Below are 17,482 nucleotides of genomic sequence, written 5' to 3'. Positions count from 1 at the left end.
GACATAGAGATGGCATGGATAGTGTTTCATGTAGGCATTGATGTTCCTGTCCTGACAGACACTTGTTACTAAAGGCCATGTTCCTGGAAGTATGACAATAGTTTGAGGAAGGCTGAATTAGACATAACAGAGATGAAGTAGGTCAATAAGCATAGTAGATATTGTAAATTGGAACAGAGCCATCATAAATGATTTCACTATGGATATATTTTACTGGTGGCGAGCAAGCTAAGTAGCTTGGTTACCAAAGCTGGTGGCCACTCTGGGCACATGAAGAAAGAAAATAATGTGATCACAATATGCACCTACACCAATCCTGTTGAGTGGTATTGTTGTGCATATAAACCATGCACATTGAAAGGAATTCTGCCTTCATGGGGTTATTCAAAGTATTGAAAGAAGAGCTTCAGGGAACATGTTAGTGCAAACAAAGCTGTTCTCTTTAAAGTGCTAAATCAGCCCCATTCTTTTCTGCACCTCCTCCTTTAAAACTGACTCCTGCAAAGATTTTGCACAGAGCAGCCTGTTCATTAAGTGAAAAGCATGGTGGTTAGGATGTTAGTCTGAGGACCCATCCATATAGACTCTGTTCCCTACTCCAGAAATAGCTTTGCCCCTAAGCTGTCTTCTGCAGATGTACTACTGCTGAACTAATGTATCTCTTGTTCATTTGCAATAGATCTCAAATGATAGAAAAAACAAATGGGAAGCTCACTACGAGGACAATTCGGAAATTAACCTCCATTTGGTTCTCCATGACAGACACTCGCAGATACAGAACTTATATTATACACATTAGAAAACTTCAACCTTACATTACTTTTTGACATAATCGCCATTCAAATTGAGGCACTTGTCATAACATCTTACAAGGTTTAAAATGCCTTCTGCAAAAAAAAAAGATCCCACCTAGGAATGAAGCCACTTGTAATTGCATCGTGAAGCACATTGTCTTTGTTGAAGTGGTGCAACGCAAGCCACTGTTTCATTTTAAAAACTGGTTCAACGAGTCAACTGCAACACAACCTTCTCCTTTCACTCCTCACTGCCTCCTGAACTACTACGGACATTGCCATAGGACGGGCGTCGCTATCCCTGCCTATTTCTCCCACATGCTCAAATGGAGGTTTATTTCTGAATTGCCCTTGTATATTCGGCAAGCTGGTTTCCCACTGGCCAGAACTCTACCTCATCCTACCTCCTGGACTCTGTGGACAATTTTTTCTGCCCCACCTCCATTAGTATACCATTCCTGCTATCAGTCTATAGACATGTTTCTCCTTTTTTCCAGATATATAAAATGTGGAACTATAATTAGATGTCACAGGACTATACAAATAGTGAAAACAGGAATTATAGCTGCCTCTGGACATGCAAGCATGGATGGGATTGTTTTCCTTTTCCAGTATTTGTCTCACACTTTCAATCTGATTATATGGAGCCTGCATAGAAGCTATACAGCAAGGATCTTCAAACTTGGCCCTTTTATGACTTGTGGACTTCAACTCCCAGAATTCCTCAGCCAGGCATGCTGAGAGCCAAGTCTGAAGACCTCTGCTATACAGTAATAGAGGAATAGTGTGGAAGGAAGGGAGGAGGGAAAAGCTGCTGCTGACTACCTTCTCTTCCACTGCCATTTCCAAGTCAGTTGCTTCCTCAGGCAGCAGCTGAGTAATCAACTCTCTTCTCCTCCTCCAGCCAATTGGATCAGCTGGAATCAAGGAAAGTGGGGATGGGGGGAGTCCAAGCAAGTTATAGCATCTTTAGAAGTCCTGGCAGCTTCTCTGGGGTTCAGTTCTACTCCCGAGTTTCTCATGGGGTGAGGAAAAAGCATCCATGTGGCCTTCCCTCTGTCCTCAATCTCTACCATCTGCAGGAGAGGCTTGGCAGAACTGTCTTACCATTGTGGGACCCATCTGAGAAGTTTGCCTTGGGTTCCAGAGAGTATTACTTTAAACTCCGGTGAACATGGTAGTAAAAAAATATCGATATGTGATTATTTTGCCATTATGGTTATTGAAAAGCCCTTAAATGTAACAAGGGAAGAATGTGTTTGGAGGCAAGACATTTCCTTCATAGAAGCTGCTCAGAGGTGTGAGTTGTTTTGTAAATCATTTAAATAAATGCACTCAAGCTATAAATGTGCAATCCTCAATATTCCAACATTCCCAGAAAAACTGCTGAATTCTCAGTTTGCTGTTAGAAGTTCCTGGAACTGGTCATAATCCAGTTTTTTTCTAAGCAGGGTTTATATGCACTCTACTTTGTATTTTAATAGTGTTTTTTAATCTACAACTGCATATAAACAAGATAAAATAATTCATACACTACAATAGATGTAGGGAATGGGGGATTACTAGAAATGATTTTATCTCCCATTTGTTTGGAAAACAGATGAGGGAGTTTTTGTTGCTCCAAGATTTGTTTAGGGGTAGGATGCTGACAAGATGACAACTGTTGCATTTTCTCTTTAACTACAGCTAAACTTTTCTGGGCTTCCTATATGGTGCTGCCTACTAGAAACAGGGAATTAAGATGATTGTCCTACATAAATTACAGTAATAACGATTGGTGTCAAATTGTTTCATGAGGAATTGAAGTTGGGAAACAATATGATGTGGAGAGGAGCTATGAAAACCAGGTTCAATTCCGCCTTCAGCTATGGAATCTCACTGAGTCCCCTTGAGTGAGTCTCTGCCTCTCAACTCAGTCTTCCTTCTGGGCAGCATCATTTGCAGAGAAAATCTTCAGGGAAAATAATGAAAGCAAGATTTATCATTGTGATGCACGCTGTGCCCCTATTGTTGAGTCCTCGGTTAATGGCAATGACGGCGCAAGACATTCTGTGGTTTCAGGAACTCTTTATTGGTCTTCAGTAGCCCCCGTTACAACACTGAGGATAACAAACTTCTCAGCCTCTCTTAAAGACGATCCCCGGGCCAAAAAGCAACATTTAGGCGCACTGCACGCCTTGCGGATGCACGCGAGCGCCAGCGCCAGCCAGTCTGGTCCGGGGCAGCTTGCAACTGCCCGGGACCATTGCAATGTCCCAAGCCTGCCTTTGCAGGCTCAGGACACAACACCCCTTCCCCCCCCCAGCTAAGACTACATGAATAATTACACGTGGGTCAACCCCTGCTCAAATGGTACCATGCTATAGTTCTGGAGAGTAATTCCCCAGTGTCCCTTTTCCAGCTTCCACAGAAACACCCTCTTACTGTTTCTGCTTTGCCAGCAGAGTTATAAAATCTTCAAGATATTTGGGAGATCTCTTAGCTCTCTGTGATCTTCGTAGGCCCTGATAATTCCCAGCTTCACCTTGTCCCGAGGAGGCTATAGGTTCACCCCCTTTCTCAGACCCTGGTGGTCCCCATGGACCATGCCCCATTGCCTGGCCTGCTTGCTTGCCCACCGGCTCGTCAGACCAGGACTTTGTTCTCTCCCTAACCTGGTTGACCTGCCTAGTTGCAGGCTTTCTGGCCCCTCTAGAAGGCTGCCACTGTTGGGCAACTCTGAAGAGCCTCTCAGGCCCACACTGGACCTCGCGTGAGGCTGCCTTCCTCCACTCCCCAGTTCCATAGTAGGACTGTCTATGCTTTCAGTACTGTTCCAAAACTCAGTTGCCCCCTCCATTGAACCAGAGGTTTCAGGATCTGGATTTGTCCCTTCTATCACTTCCCTGTGAGAGTGTCCTTTTCTGGGGACAGTGTCAATGTTGGGCCAATTGCGTTGATTGTGTGCCAGCTCTCTTGCAATGTTTGGGTTATTAGGATGCTCCCGGTTATTCTCCCTGACTGGAGTGCTGAAAGGTGTAAGTGGGTAATGATTATGCCCCCAGGGTGACTCCCTGGCTGGAGTAGGCACTGTGGCCTGTGTGCTAGCTGGTTCCCCTGAATTCCTGTTTGGAATACTCGCGGAATCTTGTGACTGGCCATCAGTGGCCTCTCTGTCGGTGCCTGGCTGCTGCCAACACCCTTCCCTTTGCCCGTATAGGTCCCCCTCCCCCCTGGAAAAGACCCAGGAGTCTCGGAAAATGAGTCCAGTCTTGTACGCAGCTGGTCGATATGCTGTCGCAGAATACGACCATCATCCAAGGAGACCTCGTATGACAAGGGACCTGTAAACTTACATACTACAGCAGGAACCCACAAGTGACCAGGCCCGTAGTTACGAGTCCAAACCGGGGCGCCCACTAGTAATTGCCCTGGGCTGTGTAAACGTAGGAGGCAGTCTGTCCGGATGCAACCGGTCAAGTTTAGTAGTCAGTTTGCGCCCCCAGTGAAGTTCAGCTGGGCTTCTCCCCGTAGAAGTTGAAGGTGTGGTGCGATAAGCAAGGAGAAAATCAGCCAACCTGTGATGCCAGTCCCCATAGGTCAGTTTCTTTAAAGCATCCTTGGTGATGCGGACCATCCGTTCAGCCATCCCGTTGGTGGAAGGGTGGAAAGGCGCAGAGGTGGCATGACGAATCATGTTGGCCTGTAAGAAAGCTTGGAATTCGAAAGAAGTTAATTGAGGGCCATTGTCAGACACCAAAACATCGGAAGCCCATGTGCAGCAAAAATCCCCCTCAGTACTTAGATAGTCTTTGCAGTGGTGGTGGAAGAGACAGGTACAACCTCAAGCCATTTTGAATAGCTATCAACCAGGACCAAGAAGAATTGACCCTGAAAGGGCCCAGCATAATCGATGTGCACCCTAGACCAAGGAGACTGTGTTTCCTCCCATCTATGCACAGGAGCCTGAGGCATTTCTGGGCATGAGCGCTGACAAAGGTGGCAAGCGTGCATCTTAGCCTCAATTTCCTTGTCTAACCCAGGCCACCACAAATGGCTGCGCGCAAGCGCATTTATTCGTACAATGCCAGGATGCCCTCGTGAAGGGAACCTAAAACCCTAGACCTCACTGAGGTAGGAATGACAACTCTGCTGCCCCACAGCAGACAACCCTGAAAAGTGGATAACTCGTTCCTTTTCAGCCAGAAACTCTGAAACTCAGCGCCTGGACAACTCTCTGGCCATCCAGACAAAACCCAGGATAAGACACGAGAGAGTGTGAGATCTGTGGCTGATTCAGCAGCCACATCCCTGGCATCTAAAGGTGATTCAGGCAGTGCCTGAATTGAAAGGATGTTGATTGCCGGGGCAGGATCAGCCTCTACTACTTGTAATGGTAATCTACTGAGGCCATCAGCATGGCCCATTTCTTTGCCAGGTTTGTGAATTAAAGAAAAGTCATAGGCTGACAGGAATATTGACCATCTGAGCATCCTGGGGGAGATGATGTGGGGGGTCTGTTTGTTAGTGGTAAACAACCCCAACAAAGGCTTATGGTCAGTGTAGACCATGAAATGTCTGCCATATAAAAAATCATGGAATTTTTTAATTCCAGCAACAACAGCTAAGGCCTCCCTAGCTATCTGGGCGTAGTTTCTTTCAGCAGCAGACAAGGTTCTGGAGTAATATGCAACAGGAACCTGAGTTCCATCCGGTCTGAGGTGGCTGAGTACTGCTCCTACTCCATAAGGAGAAGCATCACAAGCGATGCACACAGGAAGGGTTTTGTTAAAATGTGCAAGCACATTGTTGGATGTTAGCAAGGCCTTAACCTCATTGAAGCTTGCTTCATGTGCTTGTGACCATTGCCACACTGCCTGTTTGTCCAGAAGCCTATGAAGTGGTTCAGCTACATTAGCCTTATTAGGAATGAATGAATTATAAAAATTCAAGAGGACCAGAAAAGCTTGTAGTTCAGCTTTGGACTTAGGCCTAGGAGCTTGCATGATAGCTTTTAGCTTGGACTCAGCAGGATGAATCCCATTGGCATCAATTTTGAATCCTAGAAAATCTGTAGAAGGCACCCCAATTTTACATTTGTCCTTTTTAAGCTTAAGTCCTGTTTTCCGGAACTGCAGCAGGACAGCCCTCAATCTCTCAGCTAAATTTTGGGTGGAGTCTCCTGCAATTAAGACATCATCAAAATAGGGGCAAACCCCTGGTATACCCCTCAAGGTATTTTCCATTACACTTTGGAAAATTCCAGGAGCCACGTTTACTCCAAATTGTAGTCTCTTGATTTTGAATGACCCCCTATGAGTTACAATGGTTTGTGCTACAGCAGCAGCTTCATCAACAGGTAACTGTTGATAAGCCTGTGCTAAGTCAAGCTTTGCAAAAACACGTCCCTCCCTTGAGGGAGGCCAGAATATGGCTGACTACAGGTACAGGATAGGCATGTTGTTTGCAATGCCTTATTTAGAGTGCATTTGTAATCTGCACAGATGCGGATGTCCCCATTAGCCTTAAGAGGCGTGACTATGGGAGTTTCCCAAGGACTGGAGTGAACAGGTTCTAAGACTCCTTGCTGAATCAATTTGTCCAATTCAGCATCAATTTTCCTTTTTAAAGCAAAAGGTACCCTTTTTGCTTTTACTCTGATAGGAGTGACAGTGGGGTCCAATTTCAAGGAAACTGGGGGCCCTTTGTATGTGTCCAGCTGTGGGCTGAAAACATCTGCAAATTCTTTGCAGACTTCCTGTAGATCTACTGTTTGCAAGCTATTGAGCCCTGTAACTTGTATTCCTAAGGCCTCAAACCAATCGAGTCCTATGAGACTCGTGCGCTCACCCCCCACTATCAATACATCTAATGGACCTTCAAAATCCTTATACTGTACGTTAAGGGTGGCCTCTCCCTTAACACACACTTTGGAGTTTTGAAAGTCTGTTAGCACTATATTAGAAGGCCTAAACTTGGCCTGAAAACCACTACCAGAACAAATCTTTCTGAATGTGTGAATGGAAATGATTGAAAGTGCAGACCCAGTGTCTAGTTCCATGACCAATGGAACCCCTTGCAACTTCACCTTAAGTGACAGTTTCTTTTTGAGTGGCTTTTGTGTGCCTGTCCTATAAATGCTTCTTCGTGAAGCACAGAAACCCACCCTGTTTTGGCTGGGGACCCTGGTACCTTTCAGGTGCAATTCTTCTCGGGGTTGTACCTTCTGACAGCCCAGACACACAGCTGCTATGTGGCCTTGCTTCCCACATGCTCTACAGATTGCAGAACGGAACTTGCAGTCGGTCCTCTTGTGGCGACCTCCACACCCGAAGCACTTGGGTATAGCTGAAGACTTTTCTTTGCCTTCCTTCTCCTTCCCTTCTTTGGTTGGGTAGAGATGATCTACTTCTTCATCAGGTTCCTCTTCCGAGCTTCCTTGGACTTCCTCATGGTGCACGAAAACAGCTTCTGGAGTACTTCTGATAGGCCTCATATTCTTGATTGCCCCACTTGCTGCCTCTTCTGCAGTAACCTCTCTCAAGGCATCTTGGAACGATATGTCCTCTTTAGCAAAAAGTCTTTGCTGCACATCTCTGTTTCTCAGCCCACATACAAATCTGTCTCTCAGCCTTTCCTCTAAGTCTTTAAACTCACAATGCTTAGCTGCTCTTCTTAATGCAGCAATGTACTCTTTAGCTGATTCACCAGCCCATTGATCCCTCTGTTCAAAAGTATGTCTCCATGCAATAACAGACAACTTCGGCTGAAAATGCTCTTTTAATAATTTCTTTAAATCTGTGTAGATTCAAGAGGTGCAGGGGCTACTAAATTTTCAGCAATTTCAAATGCATCTTGACCACAAACACACAGCAGGGTGGCGGCCTTTAAGCCATCTTCTCTCACTTGATTTACTCTGAAATAATTTTCTGCTCGGGCCACATAAGATTCCTATCTTTCTGGATGTGTAACATCAAACTCAGAAAGTTTCCCTATCTTTGCCATCTTCAGTAAAGCAGGAAGGGTCTATCAGCCAGCTTACCTGCAACGAAGCTGTATTGGCAGGCAGTTGCTGAACGCCATTTCCTCGCTGTCTCAGGACTCCAGGGTAAGCTTATAATTCTTTATGGAATTGTAAGGCAATCCCACCTTCGTCGCCAGTGTTGAGTCCTCGGTTAATGGCAATGATGGCACAAGACATTCTGTGGTTTCAGGAACTCTTTATTGGTCTTCAATAGCGCCTGTTACAACACTGAGGATAACAAACCTCTCAGCCTCTCTTAAAGACGATCCCCGGGCCAAAAAGCAACATTTAGGCGCGCAGCGCGCCTCGCGCATGCGCGTGAGCGCTGGCACCAGCCAGTCTGGTCCCGGGCAGCTTGCAACTGCCCGGAACCATTGCAACGTCCCAAGCCTGCCTTTGCAGGCTCAGGACACAACACCTATGTTGTGACATTGCATGCATGTATAAAAGTTTGAGTTGCTATGTTGTAACACTGTTGTTATGGTTTTGATAAAAGTGCTGATTCTGTGATGTAGAGAGTAAACAAGGTGAGCTTGAAGGAAATATGCAGGAACTATTAGCTCAGCAAAAGCGACTAAAATATTTTTGAAGCCCAGAACAGCAAGTTAACATTCAGAAGCAGCTCAGTCAGATGACTCCCTAATGGGGGAGGAGGAGGAGGAGGAGGAGGAGGAGGAGGAGGAGGAGGAGGAGGAGGAGGAGGAGGAGGAGGAGGAGGAGGAGGGCTTGCAAGATTAATCTCAGTTACAGTCTTCTTGTGGAATTTAATTCCTTTCTGATCTACCTAGTGGGGCTGACATCAGCATAGCTCTACTTGAGGTTTCTTTGGAGAAAAAGTATTATTTTACACTAACTTGAATTCCTAACCATCTAGCAAGATTATCAAATAAATATTTTATTGTATCTCTACACTTAGTTCCATGCATGCACACACATCATTGATAATATGAAGTGTTCCACATCTTCAAATTCATGCCTTTGTTTTTGTAGAGTCCACACGTTATCTCTGCTCACAGTATGGGCCCTGCAAGATATTTTTCTGCTGTCATATCTAGAGAAGGTTTTTCTTTCCATCATGTCCTCCAGATGCCTTTAAGCTCAACCACTTCACATGAGAGCTGCTTGTTTATTTATAGCCAGCTTTTAATCACACTTGGATATTTTTAAAATATCTTGCCTGGCAATATCGGAGTTGCTTCCATTCATACATTTGCTTAAATCTCATTTTTTGTCCAGCACAATAGCAGAACCAAAAAGGTATAGCAGTAAATCCAGCAGCCACTTTCTTCTGAAAGCCCACTTAGGCCTAAAGATAAACAATAAAAGCCTACGGGATATGATTAGAGTGCAGGCATGTTCTTTGAAAAATTCATGCCACATTTTTCCTCAACTCAGTGCCCTTGGGCTGTGTAGGGCTGTAAATGCCATCACCCTTAGCCAGCATGATTACTGATGTGCTAGCTGGTCACATGGACATTGTAGTCCAATCTTGGAAGGGTGTCAGAGTGGATGAGACTAATCAACACAGACATTCCGCTGTTCAAATCAGGCTGATGTTGGGCTTTTGCACAGCCTCATTGCACTGAGGCAGGTGCATGAATCAGACGCAATGTGCATTAAAGAAGGCCTACTAGCCATGTCAGAAGTAAGGAGCTGTGGTTGTAGAATTCATAAATGGTAGGTTGAGAGCAATGGGTTAAATGAAGAATTCAACTAATGAATGTTTTTGGTCCCGCTGTCTCTTGCAACATCTTCCCATCTGCCTCTCCTGAACAGAGAGGAATGAAATGGGAGAGGGGCTACTGGGGAGAAGAGAATGACTATAAATAAATCTTGGCATCAGCACCACCACCATGATCATCAGTTAAGTGTAAGTTTTTCAGTTAAACTTAAAATACGTCCCTCTCTCACACCACTTCATTTTGCCCTGGAGAAACATTTGGAATGGACTTAGACATGCTGCTTCAAAAGAAAAAAGGAAGTCTAAAGGTTTATTCTGGAAACTTCCTTAGGTTGTGTCTTTGGATCCAGGCGAAGCATTTTAGAATGCTTTTCAAGTGAAACCCAGGGACAGATATGGAAACAACTTAGTCAGAAATCTCCTAAGTCATTCTAGCATAAAAGTGTTGAAAAGGTCAGTGAAGCTGCTTCACACCCTTTGAAAAGGACATCACTTTGGATTATCTAGTGAAATGGAAGGTGGGTGTTATTGGGAAAGGTAAGGTTAAGCGAAGACCAAGCAATGAATTAGATCCTATCAAGGCTAAACATCAAGAAAACAGAATGCCCACCAAATATTTGTTTGCATTTCTTTTTTCTTTGGGTGCAGTCAGACAGCATTGGAATGCCAGTTTCCAATCTGTGAGGTGGCAGAAAAATATGTTGGCATAAATTATGCTGTCCTCATTGCTGTTCCTTATTCTGCCTCAGTGATCTTGTTGGCTAGTGATGCTGTCCTTATTGTTTTAATGCAGAACAAGTTAAGAAAAATGATTGGTAAAGTCTCCTGGCTTCCCCTCCTACCGAGCACACCCTGATGGTGGGAAAAACAAGCAGCAATTGCTATCCTTAATGTATGATAAGGCAGGGGTGAGCAAGTGCAGGTGGGTGAAAACAACTTGATTAGCTGCCTGTCATTTTGCCTATCCAAGAGCTGTACATGCAGATGTAGATTTGAGTGCTCTTCTGAAAGTGTGCTAAACTAGAGTCCAAAAATAGCTCAGTTCACAAGATACACAGGGTGAGGAAATGACTGATCATGAGTGAACTCCAACTTTGACTGATCCTACCACAAGACTGGCATTGCTGGTAGTGAGTGACAACTACCAGCAATGGGCCATGACTTGCAGTGCACTCATTGAGGACACTTGAGAATAGTAGTCTAGCTTTATAACGCATATTTGCCCTGAGTTCTGGTGGTGCAGTGGTTAGAATGCAGTATTGCAGGCAAACTTTGCCCACAGTCTGGAGTTCAGTACCAATGGGGCTAAAGATTGACTCCATCCTTCCAAGGTCAATAAAATGAGGGCTCAGATTGTTGGGGGCGATATGCTGACTTTGTAAACCGTTTAGAGGGCTGTAAAGCACTAGGGGGTGGTAAGTGTTATTGCTAAATTTAGCAATAAAAACACTAAATTTTCCAGCAGTCTTTCAAAAGACCATTAAACCTGTGCATATAAGAAGCCCATGTAAGACTTGACCTGGCATTATGTCAATAGATACTTCTGAAAAAGCCAAGTGAAAATGGCCAAGGGGGGCGTTGGTAGTCAATAAACGGAGAGGCCATTGAAATAGACATTAAAATAAGCAATAAAAGCTGGGCAGATACCAATCCCTGACCATGTCATACTTCACATAGCTAAAGAAACATCATAGATCACATTCATGGTAAAAATTGTGTGAAAAGCAAAGGGGAAACACTACTTTTTTAAACAATAGTTTGGGAAGCATTTTCAGGCCAGTTTAAAGGACATGAAACTCTTTATCACTATGTTCTGTCAGCCAGTTATATCCCCAATTAAAATTATGCTAATTTTTTTACAGTCAGCAGTCACTGTCTCTATTCAGACAGCACACTGTATTCTAGACCAGGGATCCCCAACCTGGGGCCCGCTACCAGGCCATGGCCTATTTGCAACTGGGCAGCATAAGTGGTGGGCCAGTGTGCATGTGCAGCCCCACTCATGCAAGCAGTGGATGCCAGCACTCGTGGTCCCACTCACGTGAGTGGTGTCAACACTCACAGCCCCACGTGTGAACAGCAAGCACCAGCGCGAACACCCACCACTCACACAAATGAAGCTGTGCGCGTGCCTGACCCTCACACAAAACCATCCCCTCTTCTCCCCCTCTCTCCCCCTCCATGCTGTACCGCCAAGCCGGAAAGATTGGGGAATGCCATTCTAGATGAACTACTTTGGAGAGTGAGGGAGCAACTTAAAGCAGAAATAGATGTACCCATAGGCTTTTCTTTCTTTTTTTTCTGTTTTCTTCTAACTTGTCCACCCATTGCATTCACTCTTTTCCACATTATCTAGTCTTCATACATACACAAATGTATTTAAAGTTAGTCAAGGAGGGAGAGTTCTATGTTAAATCTATGTTAGAATTCTTTCAGGGCTTATATTATAGTCTTTGACTAATTCCTCATCACAGTCAGATTAAATTTCACAATGTTGCACATGTTGCCTTTATTTCCCTTAGAATAACATTAGTAAATTATGTAATTCACTTATTCTCTATTGAGATCTCCATTTCTCCTTTAATGTGGACAGCAGAATGAGTTTGATTTTTTTTCCCAACCACATCTGAACCCAAACAAGCCGGCCTTAAGCTATGGCTTATGACTATCTTCCTGAATCTAACCATAGAGAAAGTCAATCTAATCATAGTAAAGTGCCTTTACTAAGTAACTACTGTATGTGAGATGGGCAGCTATACAAATTAGCATTAGGTGCATATAATAAATGTAGATAAAAGCAGGGTCAATTTGAAATTCAGATCACCAAGGTCCATTCTCAATGGCAAGTCTGTGTAGCAAGATGTCATCAAGGTGCTAACAGAGATCAAAGAATCTGAGTTGTCACAGCAAATGGTGGGATCAAAGGAAGCACATTCAAGGTCACTCTCTTACAAAAGTTGTTCTAGCATCTGAATATTCTCTCTCTCTCTCTCTCTCTCTCTCTCTCTCTCTCTCTCTCTCTCATTTGGACATTTGGAGGAAGTATTTTCAGCTCTGCTGTGCTCTGCTTCTCCTCCTTGGACAAAGATACTGTATATCCTTACAAGGGAATGTTTATCTCTAATCTTTATCAGCTGACCTCTCACCCAAGCAAATATCTTCAAAGGGACAGGCAACCACAGAAGACAATATTGACATTAGAGGTGATAAGAATAGAGAGAAGTGAGATTCCAATTGCGATGTTCTGTGCTCTTTGGGGATAATTTGCGCATTCAGGAGTGTGAATGACACTACTGTGAAAACGGTGCCAAAACAACAATTTGCAATACTTTGTTGAATAATCCATAGTGGTCTGGTACAGACATAATGCGGATGCCAATGCTAAACTATTCTGGGGTATTTGTTAAACCTTACTGCAGATTGATCTGTGATGTCCAAGTAAACCATGTAATAATGTGGAATTAAATTTAAATATTAAATTTCAAAATAAATATTCCATCTCTACTGTATATTGTTATATTTTTTCCCAGTTAGAACAGATGAAAGAACTAACACAGTTAAGGTCAAACTGAAATGCTGGGAGTGATTTTTTTATATTTGAATGGGAAATTAAAGGGTGGGAATGTCCTTCCCAAAGAAGAATGATCAGAATACATTGTAGGACTCTTTAACCTTGACCCAAGCTTGGCACTAGTTTCTGCCTGTGTGCTTTCAAAACAGCCAGTATGTATGGAAGTTTCTATAAATTGTTGCTGTTTCTGCACCGCAGAGGAACTAAGAGATAATGCTGCAGTTTTCACAGTTGATTGTTGCCACGTAGGCTAGACTTATCCAGCTAGCCTACCCTAATAGTAGTTAAAAGAATTCTAATATGTTACATTATAATATCCATCACTTCAGCCAATATAATTATTGTCTAAATGTGTTGACTAATAAGTGCCATCATCCCAGTGAGCACTGCTAGCTATTATAATGATGGGAGTTAGAATCCAACATTTCTGGATCTGGAAGGCAATGGTTGGGGAAGTTGAAGTGAAAATACTGGCTTCAAAAGAAGGAAACTCAGGACCAAATTGCTATTTTACTCACAAAGCCTGTGTCACTTCTGCTTTAACACACTTCAAAAGATGTTATTGTTGAAAATAATGTGTGATAACTTTATTTTGCTGAGCTGAGCTCTTGGGTGTGATACAAATGTGACAAACAAATCTTTTGGCTATTTTCTTCTTTTTCCCCTCATGTTTTTTTGCAAATACTTTTAAGCCTGCTATCAATGAGTCTTTTTATGTTTTCTTCAGTAACTGTTAGTAGGGTATATAACTAAAGCTGCCTTTGTTATTGACTTAAGAACTTGCAGTGGACAGTGCCTCAGCTAGTGGAAGAGTTAACTGAAAAATAAATAGGTCAGCTGTATTTGAGATTATGAAATACTTGAGATAAATATAACTCTGGTCCACACTAAACTTACTATGCTTCTTCCAAAAGCTTCTTCATCTTAGTTATTTTCCTGCTATTTAACTGCAGGTCCTGAAAGTTTTGAGATTTCATTCCTTGTATTCATTCATCAAGATACAATACTTTCCCTCATATATCAGCCTTCCCTAACTGAGGACCTTCCAGATTTGCTGGATCCAACTTGTATTATCTCCAGCTGGCAGGTCCACCCACATGGGCCTAATGAAAGTTATAGTAGCTCTATAGGGAGAAGTATTATGACTTCTGTCCATAAAGGTCCATAGCCAAAATGTTTCCAGGATGTCACCATTCAGTTCATAAATGGTCCAATTTTGTAATGATTCCTTACTCCTTTTGCACCACAAAAAAGGATTTTTCCTCCCACCCTCTGCTTATACTTTATTTCTCAATATATCCCTGAGTATACCGAAAATCCTCAGCTACTGTAAAAGATTTCTACCTCTACCTGCAATCTCCATTTTCAAGGAAATGGGTTACTTGGCTCTCGCTGAGTTCCATTTCTTTCATTATTCTTTTGCCTTTTTCTGTTGTCATTTTGAATCAAGACAGTTATGTCTAAAACAGGGAAACAAAAATGATACAGGCATATATCATGTGTGTATGTATTCATTCATCTGCATAAATCTAAGCTGCAAACATTTGGATGACCACCAGGAAATGGTAGCTATTTGCTGCTATCTTTGTAGCCCAGTTCTGGTAGTCTTGTCCTTGGGAGTAATGTCTATAATTAGAAATGCAATACATCTTACTACAGCAATGAAAACTGTGACCTCTGCTGTTCTTCCTACTGGTGGAACTTAATGTGTAAAAAGTTACGTAGCCCTTCAAAGTCTTTCATGTAGAAGACTACCCTCTATAAAGGTATACTTTTCTGCCTTCATCCCACATTGTTGCTTTGCCTCTCCAATTCTTCTCACCTTTGGGAAATGATGGATGGGACATTTTTTTCACCAATGCATTTGAGAGTTCTTAACATCTTCAGTGACACTCAGGCTAACAATGGACAAGAGCAGAATTTGTGTGTCTGTAGATGTTCGTTTTGCAAAAATGCAAAAATATTTTTCATCATGGATCCTTTGGAAGAAGAAAAAAGAATTTCAGGGTAAATCTGATTCTTATGGCATCTAGCATTTTCCAAATTCAGCTTAATTGCAGAATTTATAACTGTAGAAATGAAACCTAATTTTCCACTTGCATATTGTTTTCCTTTTCTTTCTTCCTTCCTTCTTTCTTTCTTTCTTTCTTTCTTTCTTTCTTTCTTTCTTTCTTTCTTTCTTTCTTCTTTTTCTTCTTGATTTTTTTTATCTTCTGGCCTGAGGGAAAACTTGAAAGTCTATAGTCTATTTTGTGGCATTCATGTTGATCTTGATAAAGGCATTGTCCAACTGATGATTTTCAGGTGCTATCTGTTAGCATCTATGTGTCATCTGCATTTTTTGAAGGTAAATAAAATAAAATGTCCTAAGAAGTCATCCTGGTAAATGTTCAGCTAGAGGGGAGAGATAGGTGGGTACAATTTACCAAGCACAGATATTTTTCATGAAGAAATGTGTTCATTAAACAAAGCCAGGTGCACAGTTACTTCTGAAGACAACTACAGGTAGAGAATTAAAATTCCATTATTTTTGTCGTTAGCCTGGGGATACGCTTTCTGAAGTGACCTGAAATTGTCTAGATTTGGAAGTATATTCTGTTTGCAGACTTTAATAAAGGTACCATATATAGGATGCAAAATATGAACACAAATTTCTCACATCAAAGTAATTGGTTATTTTAGGTATATGTTTACTTAACAAACGTAACCTGGGTTTCCATACTTCTGGCAGAAAGTAAGCAAATCTAACAAACATAATGAAATAATAGCACATTTTGAAACCGCAATACATAAAAGCAGATTTCAGAAAGGAAAAAGGAAATGGAAACCAAAATGCTGAAGACTCTTTTTTCCTCTGAATATCAGATTTGTAGAGGCTCCAAATTCAAAATGCAGATTTTTCTCTGAGCACTGTGGAAAAAGACTATCTTTTTCTCACTCCTAACCAGGAAGTGAAACCAATCAAAAACGGCATTTCCCCGGGGCTCATAATACAGTTTTTAAATACAGTACGAATTCCTCATGTTTGGATAGATCTACATAGGTGTTAGGGAGATCATTATCTACAAGAGTCCACGGGATGTAGAAATTAAATAAACATCTACCATATTTTCTGTGTAAAGGGCCATCACTGTCCTTTTATAGCCTCTGAGCTTCTTTAGCTTTTCTAACGTAGATACACTTGCAATCTTTGTTCCTTTTTTTCCCTAATTTTTTTATACAATTTAATTCAGAAGAAATATTCCATTTTTCTTACGTGTGTGTTGGAGAAGCCTTATTCAGCTGGCATTGAGGAAAGTGTTGATTTTTGACATGATAAATACAGGGGAAGCTTATTTGTCATTTTCAGCATCTATTCCTGAGCTCCGCTTTCCATTCAACAGACTCCAAGCCAGCAGTTTTCCTTTATTATTTTACAATAGATGAAGTGAGGCCAATCTATGATGAGTATCATACAATACTACTCAGTTACCAAACACTTGCAGTGCTCAGATGTCCAGAAATATGCTGGATAGCCTGGATATTTTATCATTTGTCCTCCAGTCTCTAGGACTCACTTTTTGCCCTGCTTTTGTTATCTCTTATGCAGGGCTCCATCCTGGACTGCAAAACTCCAATCAACCATTAGAAGGCAGCAAAGGGTCAGGTTTTCTGAAGCTCTTAGCTTTCACAGAGTGTCCCTTGGATTGTTGTAACTCAGGCATGGTAACCCCTACTCTTCTGGCTTCCAATGGGACTAGTCTTGAAGTCAGTAAGAGAGGGTGACTTGGCTGGCTTCCAAGGAGACTGAAGTGATGAGGCAGAAAGGTCTATGGGGGGGGGGTGTTTGTGGCCAAATAAATAGTTGGGGCAGAATAGAGCTTCCAATATTTTATCTCTTTCTGCATCAGTGCAAATTTTAAAAGCTTTTACTCCCAGAACAGTTGGTGTTTCCGTGATCTATTAGTTTTTTTAAAAAAAATCTGAACATTTCATCCATATGTGCCTAAGTAAAGGGAAGAAGGGAAAGAAACAACAAGAGAGCCCTGTTATTTATTGACCCATAATAATTTTGTCTATTATATCCTATAGTAGGATATCATAGTTGATCGTACTGAACACCATTGAGAAATCTAAAAGGACTGAAAGGACCACTGGAAAGTCTATAAGAACCATAAAGGCTGCATTCCCTCATGCAGGTCCCATCAAAAGTCATGTACCAGAACAATCAATGCTATTTCTACCCCATGACCAGCTCTGAAGAAGGGGGTCCAGATAATCCATTTCCTCTAGCATCATTTGTAGCTGATTGCCCATCACCTTCTATAAGAGGTAGAGAATGTGCATAATCATCACATAAAGCCTGATTCAGAGATTGTAGCTGTTTTTTAGTTAGAAGTGCAATCAGCTGCAAAAAAAAAAAAAAAGTTCCTCATTGCTATCATTCTTTCTTT

The 17,482-nt window shown here is 42.2% G+C and overlaps 1 protein-coding gene across 3 annotated transcripts in view; it reads left to right on the top strand.

Moving 5' to 3' along the window:
- Positions 1 to 17,482, top strand: part of RASGRP3 (RAS guanyl releasing protein 3) — a 62,293-nt gene that overhangs the window by 4,521 nt on the left and 40,290 nt on the right. Inside the window, exon 1 of one of the 3 annotated variants that reach the window (XM_039342809.1) lies at positions 14,869 to 15,056. The exons of the other annotated variants lie outside the window; for them this stretch is intronic. The gene's annotated coding sequence lies outside the window, so the exon portion shown is untranslated. Of the gene's footprint in view, positions 1 to 14,868; positions 15,057 to 17,482 lie in introns of those variants that run through there. 3 annotated transcript variants of the gene reach the window in all.

This window comes from Crotalus tigris, unplaced genomic scaffold, assembly GCF_016545835.1.
Source record: "Crotalus tigris isolate CLP2741 ecotype Arizona unplaced genomic scaffold, ASM1654583v1 scf7180000017812.1200847, whole genome shotgun sequence".
Classification (NCBI taxonomy): Eukaryota; Metazoa; Chordata; class Lepidosauria; order Squamata; family Viperidae; genus Crotalus; species Crotalus tigris.
The sequence above is the reverse complement of the archived record's forward strand: the minus strand, read 5'-3'. Positions and strand labels throughout refer to the sequence as shown.